The sequence below is a fragment of the Ranitomeya imitator genome, chromosome 1, assembly GCF_032444005.1.
Source record: "Ranitomeya imitator isolate aRanImi1 chromosome 1, aRanImi1.pri, whole genome shotgun sequence".
NCBI classification, from domain to species: Eukaryota; Metazoa; Chordata; class Amphibia; order Anura; family Dendrobatidae; genus Ranitomeya; species Ranitomeya imitator.
The window spans coordinates 361,789,661-361,810,865 of record NC_091282.1 but is presented as its reverse complement, the minus strand read 5'-3'; the positions used below and the strand labels follow the sequence as shown (position 1 = coordinate 361,810,865).

At 44.3% G+C, this 21,205-nt stretch overlaps 1 protein-coding gene across 1 annotated transcript in view; it reads right to left on the bottom strand.

Annotated features, from left to right (window-relative positions):
• Window positions 1–21,205, bottom strand: part of LOC138672809 (immunoglobulin superfamily member 1-like) — a 119,128-nt gene that overhangs the window by 49,475 nt on the left and 48,448 nt on the right. The window lies entirely within an intron of this gene.

The window sequence follows — 21,205 nt, the reverse complement described above, 5'->3', positions numbered from 1 at the left end:
GCAGAGGAAGCGCACGGCGCCGTACTGGCGGGCACAGCAACAGGACGGTGTGATGTGTGTTACATGCAGATGGCTAGTCGGGCGCTAGATAGCTACCATCATCCGCGAGCAGTCAACAACTCTAGGGAGGGATACTTAGGAGCTTTCATCCATCGACATACATCCATCTACACTCACACATAATATCAAGACAATACTAGCGCATGGCCGTGCGGTCATGCGCAGTTTATATAGCTGCAGCACAGGAAACAGCTACAGAAGTTTTGCCCTTTCAGGACCTGCCAAAAGGACCAATGAGGTGTGCTGCAGTACTTGAGCATGTGACCCTCGATCTCCAACGGGAGATCTTGCCCTGGGCATGCTCAGTGTGTGCAAATAAGGACTTAGTCCCAGAGAAGCCCGCTCGCCGCAGATCAGTGCAGGGTACAACAGGAGAGCCAGAAAAGGCAGCAGTAACCCTTTGCACAGAATCAGTCCCAGCAAGCCGCTGGGAGCGACGCCTCCGCTGAGCAGAGCCCACTGCGGCCGAAGCAGAATGGGAGACCGCAGCAAACACGGATCGAGATTCCCCCTGTGCAGCAGAGGAAACTCGACTCCTAACATTACCCCCCCCTCCTAGGGCCCCCCCCTCCTTGGGCCTCGCTACGTTCGAAGGCAGCAATAAGCTGCGGAGCCCGAATGTGCTCAGCAGGCTCCCAGGACCTATCCTCAGGACCGTAACCCTTCCAGTCCACCCAAAAAAATTTTTTGCCACGTACCACCTTGCACCCCAAGATAGCGTTCACCTCAAAAAGTTATTTTGGCCACAAATTTTGCATTTTCATGAAGGTAACAGGAGAAATTGTACCATATGATTTTTTAGTGCAATTTCTCCTGCGTACGCCGATACCCCATATGACTCTTTTTGAAGCACAGAGCAAGAATAAATTACATTTTACCACTAAAATGTTGTTTTAGCCCCAAGTTTTTAATTTTTCTAAGTTTTATATTAGGAATTATTTTTACAGCAAACTGAGGTCCATGTTTTCCTGAGTACACCAATATGCAACATGTAACCGGGAAATATTTTTCAGGCACAGTGCAAAGCTCACAAGGCAAGGAACGCCAGATTTTATTGCTATGGTTAGCAGGTGCCATGACCCACTGGGAGAGCCCATGAGGTGCCAGAACAGCAGAACCCCCCATAAGTGACCCCATTTTACAAACTACACCTCTCAATGAATTCATCTAGAGGTGATCATATTGACACCACGGTTGTGTAACAGAATTTTATACCATTGGGCAGTGAAGAAAAAATTACTACCATATTTTCCGGCGTATAAGACGACTTTTTAACCCCTGAAAATCGTCTCAAAAGTCGGGGGGGGCGTGTGCAGGGAGCTGTCCTGGATGGTTCCCAGGGTCTGGAGGAGAGGAGCCTCGCCTTCAGGCCCTGGGATCCATATTCATGTAAAAAAAAATAAAAATAAATAAAAAATATGGATATACTTACCCTGCGACAGCCCCCGACTCTCAGCGGTGCAAGCGGCGGCCTCCGTTCCCAAGGATGCATTGCGCGAAGGCCGGAAATGACGTCGCGGTCGCATAACTAGGGGTACCCAAACTTTTACATGCCACTGTATTACATAACAGAAGGGGCATGAAGAGTGAAATTATTTCTCTAGTCTTCTGTGAATCTATTGTCACAGCTTAATAGCTATACTGACAATTTCTCTGTCATGTCATTAGATAGGGAGATGTCAGGCATACAACAAATAGCCCCTCCATACAAACTAGCTGTAGTGTACGTTTCTTTGGTCAATATAATCCACAATTGGTACTAAGGGAAGTGTTCCATTCATAGGATTGTCAGGACGGACTTTTCATTCCTAATTGCTTTCTGCAGATACAATCAAAGTTGGAATTGACTTGGAACATTCTTGCTGATTGCTACTCTTACTTGGTTGAGTGATGTGGTGCCATATATCCTTTTGAATTCACAAACCAGGTCAGAACTTAGGCAGTTGTGAAACCTAGGAAAACGGGCTGAACGATCTTCAGATTTTAACTGGCTATCACATTAGCCAGAGTTGATCCATATTTGCCCCTAGGCATATTTTCTTATAACCACAGGTCCCATCAGAGTGCGTCAAATTGATGACAGTGAAAGAGTGCTTGTGAAAATAACTTTTAATCCATATGTAAATAGGGGGTCTTTGGTGTACGCATGGCGTGGCTGTAAGCTGGGTGCACCATTTTGCCCTTCAATTTGCATCTTTGGGACTGCCCTAGGTTGAGAGTGATGGATAGTGCTCTCTCCTAAAGAAACCACTGGAGCTCTAGGCAGAGGAGGACATGACTTTGGGAGGGGTGGACTTCTCCTGCAGCTTTGTTTGTGGAGCGCCCCCAAATGCAGGGCCGCGGGGTACTCGGTCTTGGGTTGTCACGGTGGCTAGACCCGGTCCGTGACCCTGCTAAGGGGCGTCCAATGAAAGGTGATGGTGCGTGGTGCAAGGTGCGAGGAATAACGAGGACGCAAAGTTGCAGTCTCTTTACCTTTTTACTGAAGGCTTCGGGGTCCGCAATCCAGAGCACTGCTAACAGGGCTGGCTGAGACCGGCCGGTCCGAAGGCACATCCAGAGTTCCCTTTGCAGGTGGGAATCAGTGTCTACCTTCTAGCGCCTGTATGTTGTAGTCCTTCCATGCTGAGCACCACGGGATAGTCCTCACAACTGTCATATCTGTTCTTTCTCTCTCCGTTCCCCAGATAATATGGCTAGGACGCACCCGTATGACAGGTAGGCCTGGAGTTATTCTGGGACCCTAGAGACGCCCCTCTCCCACGATTGCCTCCTATGTCCGTTTAGGTGATTTAAGTCAGACAGCCAACCTGTAATTAACTCTCCTGCCGCTGTTTGAAATAATGCGTGGAGTCTGTTTCTTCCTCGGTGCTCCGGCCACCGACTACGCGCCTCAGAAGGATGTTGCCACAGTCTTAGGGACATGACTCCTTCTGGTTCTATCTCCTTCGTACTATGATCCCGCTTCTCACTTCTCCACAATATACTTCGCTTCATGTCCTTCCTTGAGATGCCGCCGCAAGGTAGTACAGGCGCGGCTCCGTAACAATCTGTCCTTTCTGCTAGGTACCTGCCAGGTTCCCACTTCTGACAGGTCCTCCCTGGAGCTCTCCCAGGCTGCGTTCTCCCTAACTTCCTGTCCAACCCCCAGTTTTACCAGAGTGTGAGGAGTGGCCTAATACATACAGCCTTTTGCTCCCCCTGGTGGCCGGAGCGTGAAGTTTAATGTGTGACTATGATACCGGGTCAGGTGAACTCCTTTAGTGCAATGAGACATAACATCACTCCCCTTAGTGGCAGAGCGACATTACTGCAACGACCAGGACTCTGGGGCGCTGCATTTGTATAGCAGTGTAGATTTTAAACAAGAGTGTTGCTTTAAGAAGAGGGAGCTTAGTATGTCTGTGCCTGGTGTCTTACTGTGAGGAGGATGGGGCTTGTATAGGGGAGGTAACTCGGGCTCTTTCCCTCTTCCTCTCAAGGGATGAAATGGAGAAAACATTACCCGCCCTCCCACCCTGTTTGTAATCTCTGTCCTAAAATGTTTTAATTATTGCTTGTATAAAGATGAATGCTTTATTCTATTTTTGAATTTGCCATTGTATATCTTGTACCAGGTTCAATTTTATGTTGGTTATAAAGAGTTATCATTAGCATTATCCTTCTAAGGCCAAGGGAAGGGCAATCCTTTAGCTGCGGTTCCCTGGAGGTTTCCTCCACAGGTGGTTTTTTCTCACCTGAGCGCTGTAGGATGACTCTTTGTAAGTTGGAGGTTTGCCAAGTTTAGTCCCCTTAGTCTCCTTATTGCTTTTGCAGGGATTTCTAGTTTTTAAGTTTACAAAAGTGATTAATTTAAAAAAGTGTCAAATGTGACTTGGAATTTATAACCCATCACGGCTTTGCGATTTAGGAGTCAGGTGGAAGTTGCAGAGAAGTTAAGGTGAACTCATTTTAACTAATAGAGGATATAAAACCTCATGGTGGTGAACAGGCTCGGCTTTGGTGGCCAGCCTCAAGGATGTTGTAATGGTAGCATCAGTTTGGGGCGGGCACAGTGGTTAAGAACAGGAGTGAGGATAATAGGGTCATTGGTGCCCTGAAAGTTTACTGGCTCTGCTTGAATGGCAAGCCAGTGCATGCCGCCTGTTGTGAATTCATGTTTTGGGCTCCCTCCGGTGGTTGTAGAGGGTAATGCAGTTGTGCCTGGACTGCAGGAGTGGACAGGTGTATCTACTAATTGCAAAACTGACTGGGGTATATAGCTTTGCTGGATCCTTTAGTCAGTGCCAGTTGTCCATTGTTCTTGAAGGATTCACTTCCCTGCTGTTCTCTCCAGTTTGCTGTGTTTTTCTACAAAGATACGTCTTGGCTTTGTTTTTGCTGTCCACCTGCTGTGGACCTTACAGTTCTGTGCATTTTCATGTTTTTGTCTTGTCCAGCTTGGTCTGTGAAGGATTTTTTTTCAGCCTAGCTATTTCTCTGGAGATGCAGATATACCCCACATGTCTTTAGTCAGATGTGGTGATCCGTATTTTCTGCGGTGGATATTTTCTAGTGTTTTTATACTGACCGCATAGTACTCTGTTCTATTCTTTCTTTTTAGCTAGTATGGCCTCCTATGCTAAAATCTGATTTCATATCTGCGTATGTTATTTCCCTCTCCTCTCACAGTCAATATTTGTGGGGGGCTATCTATCCTTTGGGGATTTTCTCTGAGGCAAGATAGGTTTCCTGTTTCTGTCTTTAGGGGTAGTTAGATCTTAGGCTGTGCCGAGGGGTCTAGGGAGTGTTAGGTACCCCCCACGGCTACTTCTAGTTGCGCTGCTAGGTTCAGGGTTTGCGGTCAGTACAGGGACCACCTTCTCCAGAGTCCGTCTCATGCTGCTCCTAGGCCACCAGATCATAACAGTACAACTGGCCAACAATGAGTTAAACGCATCTCAGAAGAAGGGAAGGAAAGTGCTGAGCCATTTTTTTCTGTAGTCTGTTTTGTCTTTCCTTTCCTCTTTACCTCTAGGTGGCTACGGAGTCTAGTATTAACATGAATGTTCAGGAGTTAGTTTCTCGGGTGGATCAGCTTGCTGCTAGGGTACAGGGTATTTCAGATTTCATTGTTCAGACTCCTGCCTTAGAACCTAAGATTCCCACTCCTGATTTATTCTTTGGTAACAGATCCAAATTTTTGAGTTTCAAAAATAACTGTAAACTGTTTTTTTGCATTAAGACCCCGGTCTTCTGGTGATCCTATTCAGCGGGTTAAAATCATCATATCTCTGCTGCGTGGTGACCCACAGGATTGGGCATTTTCCCTGGAATCTGGCAATCCTGCTTTGCTTAATGTTGATTCGTCCTTTCAGGCATTGGGGTTGTTGTATGATGAGCCTAATTCTGTGGATCAGGCTGAGAAAATCTTGTTAGCCCTGTGTTGCATCAGCCAGATGTTTCTCTTCCATTTCAGGTTGAGGTTGACGCGTCTGAGATTGGGGCAGGGGCCGTTTTGTCTCAGAGGAATTCTGATGGTTCTTTGATGAAACCATGTGCCTTCTTTTCTCGGAAGTTTTCGCCTGCGGAACGCAATTATGATGTCGGCAATCGGGAGTTGTTGGCTATGAAGTGGGCATTTGAGGAGTGGCGACATTGGCTTGAGGGGGCCAAGCACCGTATTGTGGTCCTGACCGATCATAAGAATCTGATTTACCCCGAGTCTGCCAAGCGGCTGAATCCTAGATAGGCTCGATGGTCCCTGTTTTTCTCCTGTTTTGATTTTGTGGTCTCGTACATTCCTGGTACTAAGAATGTTAAGGCGGATGCCCTCTCTAGGAGTTTTTTTTCCTGATTCCCCTGGGGTTCTTGAGCTGGTCGGCATTTTGAAGGTAGGGGTGATTCTTTCTGCCATCTCCCCTGATGTGCGACGGGTTCTTAAGGAATTTCAGGCTGATAAGCCTGACCGATGTCCTGTGGGGAAACTGTTTGTTCCTGATAGATGGACTAGTAAAGTGATTTCTGAGGTTCATTGTTCTGTGTTGGCTGGCCATCCTGGGATTTTTGGTACCAGAGATTTGGTTAGTAGGTCCTTTTGGTGGCCTTCTTTGTCTGAATTCAGCAGGAAAAAAGAAAGAAACCAGAACGTATCGTTCCTAATCACGTCTGACCACTTTTAACTAACAACCCAGCATAGCCAGCCACTAGACTCTAAAACTTAACATTTAATATGTATACCTCTAAAATTATGTGTACTTTAAAAACAATTTGGTGCTCATGTTTAAACGTGCACTAGACAAGAAAAATGGCATGATCTCACCCAATTGCTGTCTCTCTTCTTGTTATAGATTCTTGTGCTTATTGAGAGCACGGCATGGGACGGAGACCAATAGACCTTTTCCAATGGGGGGGAGAAAAAAAAAAAAAATAAATAAAAAATATATATATATAGGTAGGTGGGGGGGAAGGGTTTGAAGCTATCTTCCCTGTCGTGCCCCGTGTATAAGACTCCCGCCCTAACAAGGGCAGTCCCCAAGTTTGAGCCTACTTAGTGAAGCCCTTTAGTTAGTATAACCACCCTGGATGATATGTCCTCTTTCTCTTCCCAACGCGTTTCCCTCCCCGTTACGGGGGTTCATCAGGGGAATAAAATGTCCAGGTTAAATGTCCAGGTTAGTGGAGGTATTCTGCAGTGGCAGACATAGCCTCATTCAGCGGCGTCCTCCATGTGAGGATAAGGCAGTCCCTCTCTTGTCCAATCTGGTTATCATTAAATAAGGGAGGGGGAGGCACCTAGATTCCAATCTATCATCACTTCCTTTCAACTTGTGTCAATCATACACTTGGTTCAAATGTTTCAAACCTATCAAAAAGATCTAATATTGCATTCAGAATAGTTTTTCCAGTACTTTAAGCGATCTATAAATACTCTTTAATTGGTTTCAAGGCCTTTTTACCATTGAGCGTCCCTCAATAACACCTCTGTGCAATGGTGCATTTGCGCTAATATACTTAGTTCAAATGTTTTAACACCTATCAAAAAGATCTGATATTGTGTTCAGAATAGTGTTAGGAATACTCTTTAATTGGTTTCAAGGCCCTTTTTACCACTGAGTGTCCCTCAATAACACCTCTGTGCAATGGTGCATTTGCGCTCATACACTTAGTTCAAATGTTTCAACACCTATCAAAATGATCTGATATTGTGTTCAGAATAGTGTTAGGAATACTCTTTAATTGGTTTCAAGGCCCTTTTTACCATTGAGCGTCCCTCAATAACACCTCTGTGCAATGGTGCATTTGCGCTTATACACTTAGTTCAGATGTTTCAACACCTATCAAAAAGATCTGATATTGTGTTCAGAATAGTTTATCCGGTATTTTAAATGGTTTCAAGGCCCTTTTTACCATTGAGCGTCCCTCAATAACAGCTCTGTGCAATAGTGCATCTGCGCATGTTCCCTTAAGCCGGCGGCTCCTTAATCCTATCCTGGATATCCCAGGCTATTGCATTATCTTTGCGCTCTTAGGGCGACTTGGTACATGTTCCCATTGTACTTTATCTGTCACCAATGTCCCCCGTTCCTTTTTATGTGCCTAGATATACACCTCCGTGTATTAGAGCCACCGCGCGTACATACTCTTAGCCTATTCGGCTCCTCTATCACCTGACTTCAGGTCCTGGTCGGTGTTATCTGAATGCGCTTACCGGCGCATGCGCCCCTGAATTAATCAGCTAGTTTATGAGCGCAGTTCCTAGTTCGTCTTCTGCGCCGGCCATCTCTTGCGCCTGCGTTTTATCCTTTACCCTGTGACATTAAGACTCCTCAACAGGGAGAAAGGTACATAATTTGGGATCTATACGCGCTCTACATAGTACTTACTACGCTTTTAATTATTTAAGTAGACTGAGTCCCTACACTAGAGACACAGTAGAAGTCTCGGTATTCTGATTTCCCTACTCTGACATGCAATATCATTTTATAGTCACCATGACACTAGTGAACATTAATGTGGGGCATTGATAGATAATGTGTGAACAGCCACGCTGCAAGGTGAAAGGATCATGTATATATGTATACTTGGGATAAGGGAGGTACATGAATATGATATAGAAATGACTATAAAATGATATTGCATGTCAGAGTAGGGAAATCAGAATACCGAGACTTCTACTGTGTCTCTAGTGTAGGGACTCAGTCTACTTAAATAATTAAAAGCGTAGTAAGTACTATGTAGAGCGCGTATAGATCCCAAATTATGTACCTTTCTCCCTGTTGAGGAGTCTTAATGTCACAGGGTAAAGGATAAAACGCAGGCGCAAGAGATGGCCGGTGCAGAAGACGAACTAGGAACTGCGCTCATAAACTAGCTGATTAATTCAGGGGCGCATGCGCCGGTAAGCGCATTCAGATAACACCGACCAGGACCTGAAGTCAGGTGATAGAGGAGCCGAATAGGCTAAGAGTATGTACGCGCGGTGGCTCTAATACACGGAGGTGTATATCTAGGCACATAAAAAGGAACGGGGGACATTGGTGACAGATAAAGTACAATGGGAACATGTACCAAGTCGCCCTAAGAGCGCAAAGATAATGCAATAGCCTGGGATATCCAGGATAGGATTAAGGAGCCGCCGGCTTAAGGGAACATGCGCAGATGCACTATTGCACAGAGCTGTTATTGAGGGACGCTCAATGGTAAAAAGGGCCTTGAAACCATTTAAAATACCGGATAAACTATTCTGAACACAATATCAGATCTTTTTGATAGGTGTTGAAACATTTGAACTAAGTGTATTAGCGCAAATGCACCATTGCACAGAGGTGTTATTGAGGGACGCTCAATGGTAAAAAGGGCCTTGAAACCAATTAAAGAGTATTCCTAACATTATTCTGAACACAATATCAGATTTTTTTGATAGGTGTTGAAACATCTGAACTAAGTGTATTAGCGCAAATGCACCATTGCACAGAGGTGTTATTGAGGGACGCTCAATGGTAAAAAGGGCCTTGAAACCAATTAAAGAGTATTCCTAACATTATTCTGAACACAATATCAGATTTTTTTGATAGGTGTTGAAACATCTGAACTAAGTGTATTAGCGCAAATGCACCATTGCACAGAGGTGTTATTGAGGGACGCTCAATGGTAAAAAGGGCCTTGAAACCAATTAAAGAGTATTCCTAACATTATTCTGAACACAATATCAGATTTTTTTGATAGGTGTTGAAACATCTGAACTAAGTATATTAGCGCAAATGCACCATTGCACAGAGGTGTTATTGAGGGACGCTCAATGGTAAAAAGGGCCTTGAAACCAATTAAAGAGTATTCCTAACACTATTCTGAACACAATATCAGATCATTTTGATAGGTGTTGAAACATTTGAACTAAGTGTATGAGCGCAAATGCACCATTGCACAGAGGTGTTATTGAGGGACGCTCAATGGTAAAAAGGGCCTTGAAACCAATTAAAGAGTATTTATAGATCGCTTAAAGTACTGGAAAAACTATTCTGAATGCAATATTAGATCTTTTTGATAGGTTTGAAACATTTGAACCAAGTGTATGATTGACACAAGTTGAAAGGAAGTGATGATAGATTGGAATCTAGGTGCCTCCCCCTCCCTTATTTAATGATAACCAGATTGGACAAGAGAGGGACTGCCTTATCCTCACATGGAGGACGCCGCTGAATGAGGTTATGTCTGCCACTGCAGAATACCTCCACTAACCTGGACATTTAACCTGGACATTTTATTCCCCTGATGAACCCCCGTAACGGGGAGGGAAACGCGTTGGGAAGAGAAAGAGGACATATCATCCAGGGTGGTTATACTAACTAAAGGGCTTCACTAAGTAGGCTCAAACTTGGGGACTGCCCTTGTTAGGGCGGGAGTCTTATACACGGGGCACGACAGGGAAGATAGCTTCAAACCCTTCCCCCCCCACCTACCTATATATATATATTTTTTATTTATTTTTTATTTTTTTTCTCCCCCCCATTGGAAAAGGTCTATTGGTCTCCGTCCCATGCCGTGCTCTCAATAAGCACAAGAATCTGTAACAAGAAGAGAGACAGCAATTGGGTGAGATCATGCCATTTTTCTTGTCTAGTGCACGTTTAAACATGAGCACCAAATTGTTTTTAAAGTACACATAATTTTAGAGGTATACATATTAAATGTTAAGTTTTAGAGTCTAGTGGCTGGCTATGCTGGGTTGTTGGCCTTCTTTGTCACAGGATGTGCGTTCTTTTGTGCAGTCCTGTGGGATTTGTGCGGTGGCTAAGCCTTGCTGTTCCCGCGCTAGCGGGTTGCTTTTGCCATTGCCGGTCCCTGAGAGACCTTGGACGCATATTTCTATGGATTTTATTTCCGATCTTCCTGTTTCCCAAAGAATGTCGGTTATCTGGGTTGTCTGTGACCGATTTTCTAAGATGGTTCATTTGGTGCCTTTGCCTAAATTGCCTTCTTCTGATTTGGTTCCGTTGTTTTTTCAGCATGTGGTGCGTTTGCATGGTATTCCGGAGAATATTGTGTCCGACAGAGGTTCCCAGTTTGTTTCTAGGTTTTGGCGGGCCTTTTGTGCCAAGCTGGGCATTGATTTGTCTTTTTCCTCTGCATTTCATCCTCAGACAAATGGCCAGACTGAGCGAACTAATCAGACCTTGGAGACCTATTTGAGATGCTTTGTGTCTGCTGATCAGGATGATTGGGTGGCTTTTTTGCCATTAGCCGAGTTTGCCCTTAATAATCGGGCTAGTTTGGCTACTTTGGTTTCGCCTTTTTTTTGTAATTTTGGTTTTCATCCTCGTTTTTCTTCTGGGCAGGTTGAGCCTTCTTACCTTCCTGGTGTGGATTCTGAGGTCAACAGGTTGCAGCAGATTTGGGCTTATGTGGTGGACAATTTGGTGCTGTCTCAGGAGGAGGCTCAGCGTTTTGCTAACCGTCGACGGTGTGTTGGTTCCCGGCTTCGGGTTGGTGATCTGGTTTGGTTATCTTCCCGTCATGTTCCTATGAAGGTTTCTTCCCCTAAGTTTAAGCCTCGATTTATTGGTCCTTATAGGATTTCTGAGATTATTAATCCGGTGTCCTTTCGCCTGGCGCTTCCGGCCTCTTGCCATTCATAATGTCTTCCATAGATCTTTGTTGCAGAAATATGTGGAGCCCATTGTTCCCTCTGTTGATCCTCCGGCACCTGTAATGGTCGATGGGGAGTTGGAATATGTTGTTGAGAAGATTTTGGATTCCCTTTTTTCGAGGTGGAGGCTTCAGTACCTTGTCAAGTGGAAGGGTTATGGCCAGGAGGATAATTCTTGGGTTTCTGCCTCTGATGTCCATGCCGTTGATTTGGTTCGTGCCTTTCATCGGGCTCATCCTGATCGGCCTGGGGGCTCTGGTGAGGGTTCGGTGACCCCTCCTCAAGGGGGGGGGGTACTGTTGTGAATTCAGCTTTTGGGCTCCCTCCGGTGGTTCTAGAGGGTAATGCAGTTGTGCCTGGACTGCAGGAGTGGACAGGTGTATCTACTAATTGCAAAACTGACTGGGGTATATAGCTTTGTTGGATCCTTTAGTCAGTGCCAGTTGTCCATTGTTCTTGAAGGATTCACTTCCCTGCTGGTCTCTCCAGCTTGCTGTGTTTTTCTACAAAGATAAGTCCTGGCTTTGTTTTTGCTGTCCACCTGCTGTGGACCTTAGAGTTCTGTGCATTTTCATGTTTTTGTCTTGTCCAGCTTTGTTATGACCTGGTGGTTAAGAGGCCACACTGAAATGACCTGGTGGCTAAAACGCAACATGGTTAAGTAAATAAGGCAGCACACTGCAGCGCTAAAACATGTCAACTTGAAAACATGAAATTTGAGAGCTTTTAGCGCATAAAAATGGCCAATTTTATGTGTACCTGGTAGCCCCTTTACGGCATCTCTCTTATACCAGGTCCTACACTTGCCTTACCTCGCTGAGAATAAACGTCTCCATCTGAATGGGTGCATGTGAAACCTCTTCTTAGACTAAAATTCTCTCTCTCTGTGGAGGGGTATTGGACCTGCTGTAATTAAAACACCTGAAGCTAGGAGGCGGAGTGCACGATCAGAAGGCTAAAGAATACATTTCAAAAACCTGACCGGCACATCCTAAATAAATAAAACGCAACATGGAACAGCTCTGAGAAGGTGGTATCTCTACTGACCGCAGTCCCTAATCCTAACAACACAACTAGAAATAGCCGTGGGATGTTCCTGACACTCCCTAGACACCTCGTCACAGCCTCAGATATAACTACCCCTAAAGAAGGAAATAGAAAGCTATCTTGCCTCAGAGAAACCCCCAAAAGGAAAGACAGCCCCCCACAAATATTGACTGTGAAAGGAGAGGGAAATGACAAACACAGAAATGAAATTAGATTTCAGCAAAGGGAGGCCAAAACTAAACTAGCACAAGGGATAGAAAAAAGAAGAAAATACAGCACCGCTGTAGTGCACTTACCCCTCGTGTGTATAAATGATCCAAAAAGCTGAGACTCTGTCCTCTCATGTGGTCGGCTCTGTGAGGGTGCTACATCCAAAGAAAACCATAGTTGCGAGTTCAAGAGAAAGAAAAGTAGCGCACACCTCGGATGCAGACGAAAAACTTTTACTTTAATAGGACATCTTACAAAGGAAGGCGGGCGGGAGGAGACGTGTTGGGGGAAGAAGTCCTTCTTCCCCCAACACGTCTCCTCCCGCCCGCCTTCCTTTGTAAGATGTCCTATTAAAGTAAAAGTTTTTCATCTGGACCGAGGTGTACGCTACTTTTCTTTCTCTTGAACTCAAAACTAAACTAGATAGACAGAGAGCAAAGGATACTGTGCGGTCAGTATTAAAAACTACAAAATCCACGCAGAGTTTACAAAAATTAACTCCACACCGACTCACGGTGTGGAGGGGCAAATCTGCTTTCCCAGAGCTTCCAGCTAGCCTGAATGAGACATAGTGACAAGCTGGACAAAAGAGACAAAATGCAAAGCAATAGAGTCCAAACAAATGGACAAACAAAACTAGCAAAACTTATCTTTTGCAGACAAGGACTGGCCATATGAAAAATCCAAGGGAAGAATCAAATCCAACCAAGAACATTGACAGCAGGCAAGGACTAAAGCCCAGAGCAGGTTTAAATAACAAACCCAGGCAAGGCGATTAGTGAAGGCAGCTGCTACAGCCACCCAACGGAGCAGCAGTTCCACTTGAAACCACCAGAGGGAGCCCAGGGGCAGAACCCGCAAAAATACCATTAGCAACCACAGGAGGGAGCTCCAGAACGGAACTCACAACACAGCTTGGTCTGTGAAGGATTTTTTTTCAGCCTAGCTATTTCTCTGGAGATGCAGATATACCCCACATGTCTTTAGTCAGATGTGGTGATCCGTATTTTCTGCGGTGGATATTTTCTAGTGTTTTTATACTGACCGCATAGTACTCTGTTCTATTCTTTCTTTTTAGCTAGACTGGCCTCCTATGCTAAAATCTGATTTCATATCTGCGTATGTTATTTCCCTCTCCTCTCACAGTCAATATTTGTGGGGGGCTATCTATCCTTTGGGGATTTTCTCTGAGGCAAGATAGGTTTCCTGTTTCTGTCTTTAGGGTTAGTTAGATCTTAGGCTGTGCCGAGGGGTCTAGGGAGTGTTAGGTACCCCCCACGGCTACTTCTAGTTGCGCTGCTAGGTTCAGGGTTTGCGGTCAGTACAGGGACCACCTTCTCCAGAGTCCGTCTCATGCTGCTCCTAGGCCACCAGATCATAACAGCCGCCCCTTTATGGCTGTCTGTCCTGGTGCTGTATGTCAGACAGCTGGGGATATCGCAGTACTTGTGAATCCCAATGTACTAGCACTACACCTGACTCCTATTTTGATTATTTAATCCTGTGATTTAAATAAAAACTCTGCCCATTTTGACAATCAAAATAATGTGTTTTGTGTATTTATTCAAGTGCCTAGGTTTACTGTACTAATGGTGGTTTAAAGATGGAGTAGGGGTCTGTCCCATATCCAAAAGTCAAACAAACATTGCTCTGCATGTGTGCACATGCGTATTGATAGTGACTGTGCAGACCGTGATCGCACAAAATCGCTGGGTGCATTTTCCTTCCTGGGTTTTCTCTGCTCTTGCTGTTCGTATACTATAAAGTGTAGTGAGTGGCATCTGCAGAGGGCCAGGTGGAAGAACGTGTCCAGCCATTGTGTGAGAATGCAGCCTGCCCAGCCAGTGTCAATGTGCATTCGCACACATTTGGGGTAGCGTTTTAGAAGGTAGGGCAGTCCCAAAGAGACAAATTGAGGGGCAAAACAGTGCACCCAGCTCATGGCCATGCAATGGATGCACTGAAGCCCCTTACATATGGATTAAAAGTAATTTCCACAAACACTGAACCAGTAACAGGTACACTGCTAATATGATTTTTATAGGGGTGACGCTCCATATACAGTGCCTTGCGAAAGTATTCGGCCCTCTGGAACTTTTCAACCTTTTCCCACATATCATGCTACAAACATAAAGATACTAAATGTAAATTTTTGGTGAAGAATCATCAAGTGGAACACAATTGTGAAGTTGAACGAAATTTATTGGTTATTTAAAATTTTTGTGGAAATTCAAAAACTGGAAAGTGGGGCGTGCAATATTATTCGGCACCTTTACGTTCAGTGCAGCAAACTCACTCCAGAAGTTCATTGTGGATCTCTGAATGATCCAATGTTGCCCTAAATGCCTAATGATGATAAATACAATCCACCTGTGTGCAATCCATATAAATGCACCTGCTCTGTGATAGTCTAAGGGTTCTGTTTGAAACACAGAGAGCATCATGAAGACCAAGGTACAAGGTCAGTACGAATCAACATTTGTGCTGTCACACGGTATACGATGTGTGATAGATGTTATATGTTTGTTAATGTAGACAATATGCACCTCAGTTGTTTTTTATGTATATGAAGATATGATTCCCAATTATAACACACAGTTAACCAAGTTAAGTGTTGTGTCAGTACGAATCAACATTTGTGCTGTCACACGGTATACGATGTGTGATAGATGTTATATGTTTGTTAATGTAGACAATATGCACCTCAGTTGTTTTTTATGTATATGAAGATACGATTCCCAATTATAACACAAAGGTACACAACAGGCAGGTCCGTGATACTGTTGTGGAGAAGTTTAAAGCCGGATATGGATACAAAATGATTTCCAAAACTTTAAACATCCCAAGGAGCACTGTGCAGTTGAACATATTGAAATGGAAGGATTATCATACCATTGTAAATCTACCAAGACCCGGCAGTCCCTCTAAATTTTCATCTCAAACAAAGAGAAGACTGATCAGAGATGCAACCAAGAGGCCCATGATCACTCTGGATGAACTGCAGAGATCTACACCTGAGGTCGGACAGTCTGTCCATAGGACAACAATCAGTTGTACACTGCACAAATCTGGCCTTTATGGAAGAGTGGCAAGAAGAAATCCATTTCTCAAAGATATCCATAAAAAGTGTCATTTAAAGTTGCAACAAGCCACCTGGGAGACACACCAAACATGTGGAAGAAGGTGCTCTGGTCAGATGAAACCAAAATCGAACTTTTTGGCAACAATGCCAAACGATATGTTTGGCGTAAAGGCAACACAGCTCATCACCCTGAACACACCATCCCCACTGTCAAACATGGTGGTGGCAGCATCATGGTTTGGGCCTGCTTTTCTTCAGCAGGTACAGGGAAGATGGTTAGAATTGATGGGAAGATGGATGAAGCCAGATACAGGACCATTCTTGAAGAAAACCTGTTGGAGTCTACAAAAGACCTGAGACTGGGACGGAGATTTGTCTTCCAACAAGACAATGATGCCAAACATAAAGCAAAATCGACAATGCAATGGTTCAAAATAAACGTATCCAGGTGTTAGAATGGCCAAGTTAAAGTCCGGACATCAATCCAATCGAGAATCTGTGGAAAGAGCTGAAAGCTGCTGTTCACAAACGATCTCCATCAAACCTCACTGAGCTCGAGCTGTTTGCCAAGGAAGAATGAGCAAGAATTTCAGTCTCTCGATGTAAAAAACTGATAGAGACATACCCCAAGCGACTTGTAATCGTAGCAAAAGGTGGCGCAACAAAGTATTAAGTTAAAGGGGCCAAATAATATTACACGCCCCACTTTTCAGTTTTTGATTTTCCACAGGAAAGAAATATCTTGGTACCGTGTTAGCCAGTAGATAGAAAAATATTTAGAATTGAGAGTCCTCGGTGGTTGATACCTTTTAATGGCTAACTGAAAAGATGGTAACAAATTGCAAGCTTTCGAGTCTACATACATCTCTTCATCAGGCAAAGACTCTGCCTGATGAAGAGACATATGTAGTCTCGAAAGCTTGCAATTTGTTTCCATCTTTTCAGTTAGCCATTAAAAGGTATCAACCACTGAGGACTCTCAATTCTAAATATTTGATTTTCCACAAAAATTGAAAATAACCAATAAATTTCGTTCAACCTCACAATTGTGTTCCACTTGTTGTTGATTCTTCACCAAAAATTTACATTTGGTATCTTTGTGTTTGAAGCATGATATTTGGGAAAAGGTTGAAAAGTTCCAGGGGGGCGAATACTTTTGCAAGGCACTGTATAACCATACAGTTAGTCTAAAATACCTGCCTCTAACAACTGCAAGTGGAACTCTATTTGTGACTGTTAACCTGTTAAATACCACTATCAATCTCTGGCATCAGTATTAATTGCGCACCAGCATAGGGGCGCGTCATTCTATGAGTCCTCTGCCCTCCCCGTGATAATGGGTTGCTATGACAGCCAGGGTTTACCTAGGGGTCTAATAAATGCAATAAAAAGTTTAAAAAAAATAATGTACGGTAAGTTCGAATCATCTCCTTTCCCCCCAATAAAAATAAAGATATTAAAAAAATGTAAAAAATACACTTATTTGGTATCATCGTGTACAAAAGAGTCCAAACTACAGTAGAGTTCAAAATAATAGTATTGTGTACATGCCATATACAGTAAGTACAAAGTAAACTTTACACAAGCACAGTGCACTGATCATATACATTGCACAAGGATTACGCACACATCAGACACATCACACAAGCACAGCGCACACATCAAACACATCACACAAGCACAGCGCACACAACACATACATTGCACAAGCAGAGCGCACACATCACATACATTGCACAAGCACAGCACACACATCAGACACATCGCACAAGCACAGCGCACACATCACATACATTGCACAAGCACAGCGCACACATCAGACACATCGCACAAGCACAGCGCACACATCACATACATTGCACAAGCACAGCACACACATCACATACATTGCACAAGCACAGCACACACATCAGAGCCATCACACAAGCACAGCACATACATTGCACAAGCACAGCACACACATCAGACACATCACACAAGCACAGCGCACACAACACATACATTGCACAAGCACAGCGCACACATCACATACATTGCACAAGCACAGCGCACACATCAGACACATCACACAAGCATAGCGCTCACATCACATACATTGCACAAGCACAGTACACACATCAGACACATCACACAAGCACAGCGCACACATCACATACATTGCACAAGCACAGCACACACATCACATACACTGCACAAGCACAGCGCACACATCAGACACATCACACAAGCACAGCGCACACAACACATACATTGCACAAGCACAGCGCACACATCAGACACATCACACAAGCACAGCGCACACAACACATACATTGCACAAGCACAGCGCACACATCAGACACATCACACAAGCACAGCGCACACAACACATGCATTGCACAAGCACAGCGCACACATCACACAAGCACAGCGCACACATTACATACATTGCACAACCACAGTACACACATCAGACACATCACACAAGCACAGCACACACATCACATACATTGCACAAGCACAGCACACACTTCACATGCATCGTACAAGAACAGCGCACACATCAGACACATCGCACAAGCACAGCGCACACATCAGATAAGCACCATGCACATGTCACAGAAGTGCAGGACAATCACTGAGCTCTTGCAGCAGGCATGCACAAACATAGCATGCACACAATTATCACTGCACAAACCACATCTTAAACAAGTCAGTTACACTTCTATGAATACTTACCACTTCCAGGGCTCGTTACAGTACGATTCATTCAGAAGTTCCAAAACTATGACCGACACACTTGATACACAGATACAGCCCAGTTAGCAAATAAGCTGCATATGTATAAAGAACCAGATGCAAGTCATCGTCAAAGACAATCACGCTTACTACATACATGCGTTAAGAGAACAAAGTCTGCAGTAACAAACAATTGTTGCCAGACTAAATCTTTCATGAAAAAAAAAACTTTGTGCCCAAGATAAGGTGTGTGAGAAAAGAAAACATTAATATTATGAGCGATCATAATTAATTGATTTTGAGAAACTCACCAATTACATAAACATTAACAGTTTGGCTTCTGGGTGACTCCAGCTGACGTCCCTTGTTATTGTATTTGTATGTGCAGACAGTTGTAGTTTCCATTGTTGTTTAGCTGTAAGCTTGGAATTAGGTGGGAGTAATCATTCTGCAGTATCTGGCCATCTTGGTATATACTGTGACTTGCACCTACAAACCCTTGGCATGTTAAATGAAGGTTTTCTCCTACTATATAAATGTGCAGATCTGGAGCCTTCTTCAGAACAGGACTAACCAGTGGATCTGAACTAATAATATAATAGATTCCAATTATTATTCATAAACTAAGGCCCTATACATGGACATCTACGATGTCCTACTGCTCCTCCGTGTGCTTCAGATTTTATATAAAGTCATGGAGGGGTTTTATCTTTTGAACTCAATATGAACAGAAAGAGAATAGTACCCGTTCTATCAGATGTTTTGCATTGTAAATGTATTTTCTCTTAAAAGCACTGTTTATAGGAAAACTAGCCCCATGGAATGGCATCTTATGAAGGCATATGGCGGGATATGTCCTGCCTACAGCCCTAAAGTGTTCAGTATATCATCAGCCAAACTGTGTGCATCAGTACAGGCTCAGGACAACTGGTAACGGATGAGAACCACACCAGGGCCGATTCTAGCTTTTCTGCTTTCTGAGGTGAAAATTAAAAACGTACCCCACCCTGCAGTGCAATTAAGGAGTTTGTCCACTACTCATGCAACCCCTTCTGAATCCTTATGTTTGCCCCCAGTAAAAAGAATAACACCCAAACTCCCCTGTTATGACCTGGTGGTCAGGACAATAATGGACCTGGTGGTTAAGAGCACACGGAATGACCTGATAGTTACTGATAATATAGGACGAGCTCTGGGACGTGGGAACTCTGCTGACCGCAATCCCTAATCCTATCAACCACACTAGAAATAGCCGTGGATTGCTCCTAACGCTCCCTATGCAACTCGGCACAGCCTAAGGAACTAGCTAGCCCTAAAGATAGAAAAATAAAGCCTACCTTGCCTCAGAGAAATTCCCCAAAGGAAAAGGCAGCCCCCACATATAATGACTGTGAGTAAAGATGAAAATACAAACACAGAGATGAAATAGATTAAGCAAAGTGAGGCCCGACTTACTGAACAGACTGAGGATAGGAAAGGTAGCTTTGCGGTCAGCACAAAAACCTACAAAAAGACCACGCAGAGGGCGCAAAAAGTCCCTCCGCACCGACTCACGGTGCGGAGGCGCTCCCTCTGCGTCCCAGAGCTTCCAGCAAGCAAGACAACAATCAAAATAGCAAGCTGGACAGAAAAATAGCAAACCAGAGAAAAACAAGCAGTCACTTAGCTTCTGCTGGGAAGACAGGTCACAAGAACGATCCAGGAGTGAACTAGACCAATACTGGAACATTGACAGGTGGCATAGAGCAAAGATCTAAGTGGAGTTAAATAGAGCAGCCAGCTAACGAATTAACCTCGTCACCTGAGGAAGGAAACTCAGAAACACCCACAGCCACCAGAGAAAGTCCATGGACAGAACCAGCCGAAGTACCATTCATGACCACAGGAGGGAGCCCGACAACAGAATTCACAACACTCCCCTCCTGTGCTGGTGACTTTCCAGTGGTGTTGGCATTGGCTCTTTCCGTTGGGTCATGTGACATTGTTATGCCACACAATCCCTGTGGCCAGTCAGTGCTGGCTTCACTCACCCTGCCATATGTATCCGGACATCTGAAGGAAGTGAGAGATGCCGATCTCTCACTTCCTTATTCACAGAGCAGGTGCAGAGAGTGAAACCAGTACTGATTAGCTGCATAGATCATGTGATTTGTTATGTCAGTCAAGCCCTAGGAGAGACAGTGCGGACACCGCTGGAATGGCGCTGCCACCAAAGGTGAGTGTAAGTGTCATTATTTTACAAGAGAGCAATACAAAGATTTTGAAGGGGTTGTCTGAGTACTGTGAACAAATGGAATTCCATTGTTTTTTGAGGAGTTTCTTTGATGGCATTCTTTCATTATTATTTAGCCTGCAATCTCCTGATTGCTTATACTATCTTGTTATTATTATCATTTATATACAGTAGCACCATTGATTCCATGGTGCTATACATGAGACAGGGTTATAAATAAAATACAGATATCACTTACAGTAGACATACTAACAATGACAGACTGGTAAAGAGGGAAGAGGACCCTTGCTGCCTCCCATTCTACGGGGTTTTGGGGAAGGAGTCCATAGGTCGGGGGGTTGCAGTAGCACCAGTGGTGTTGAGGTGGCAGCGTGGTCATAGCAGGCTGTAAGCTTTATACTGCAATGCATATAGCAATTAAAGGGAACCTGTCACCCCGTTTTTTCAAGATGATATAAAAATAGCGCTAAATAGGGGCAGAGCTGTGCTTTAAATTAGTGTATTTTTGGAGCCTTTATTCCCCACCTATGCTGCCGAAATACCTTTGTAAAGTCGCCGTTTTGATGCAAACTCGGCTTCAGGAAAATGGCCGCCGCGATCTCCATCTGCGCACACGCGGCATCCCGCGGCCATTTTCCTGAAGCCCCGGGAAGCCGAGAAGTACCATCTTCGCACGCCCGGCCTCACAAAGATGGCCTTGCCCACCAATACACCACGGAATAGCACA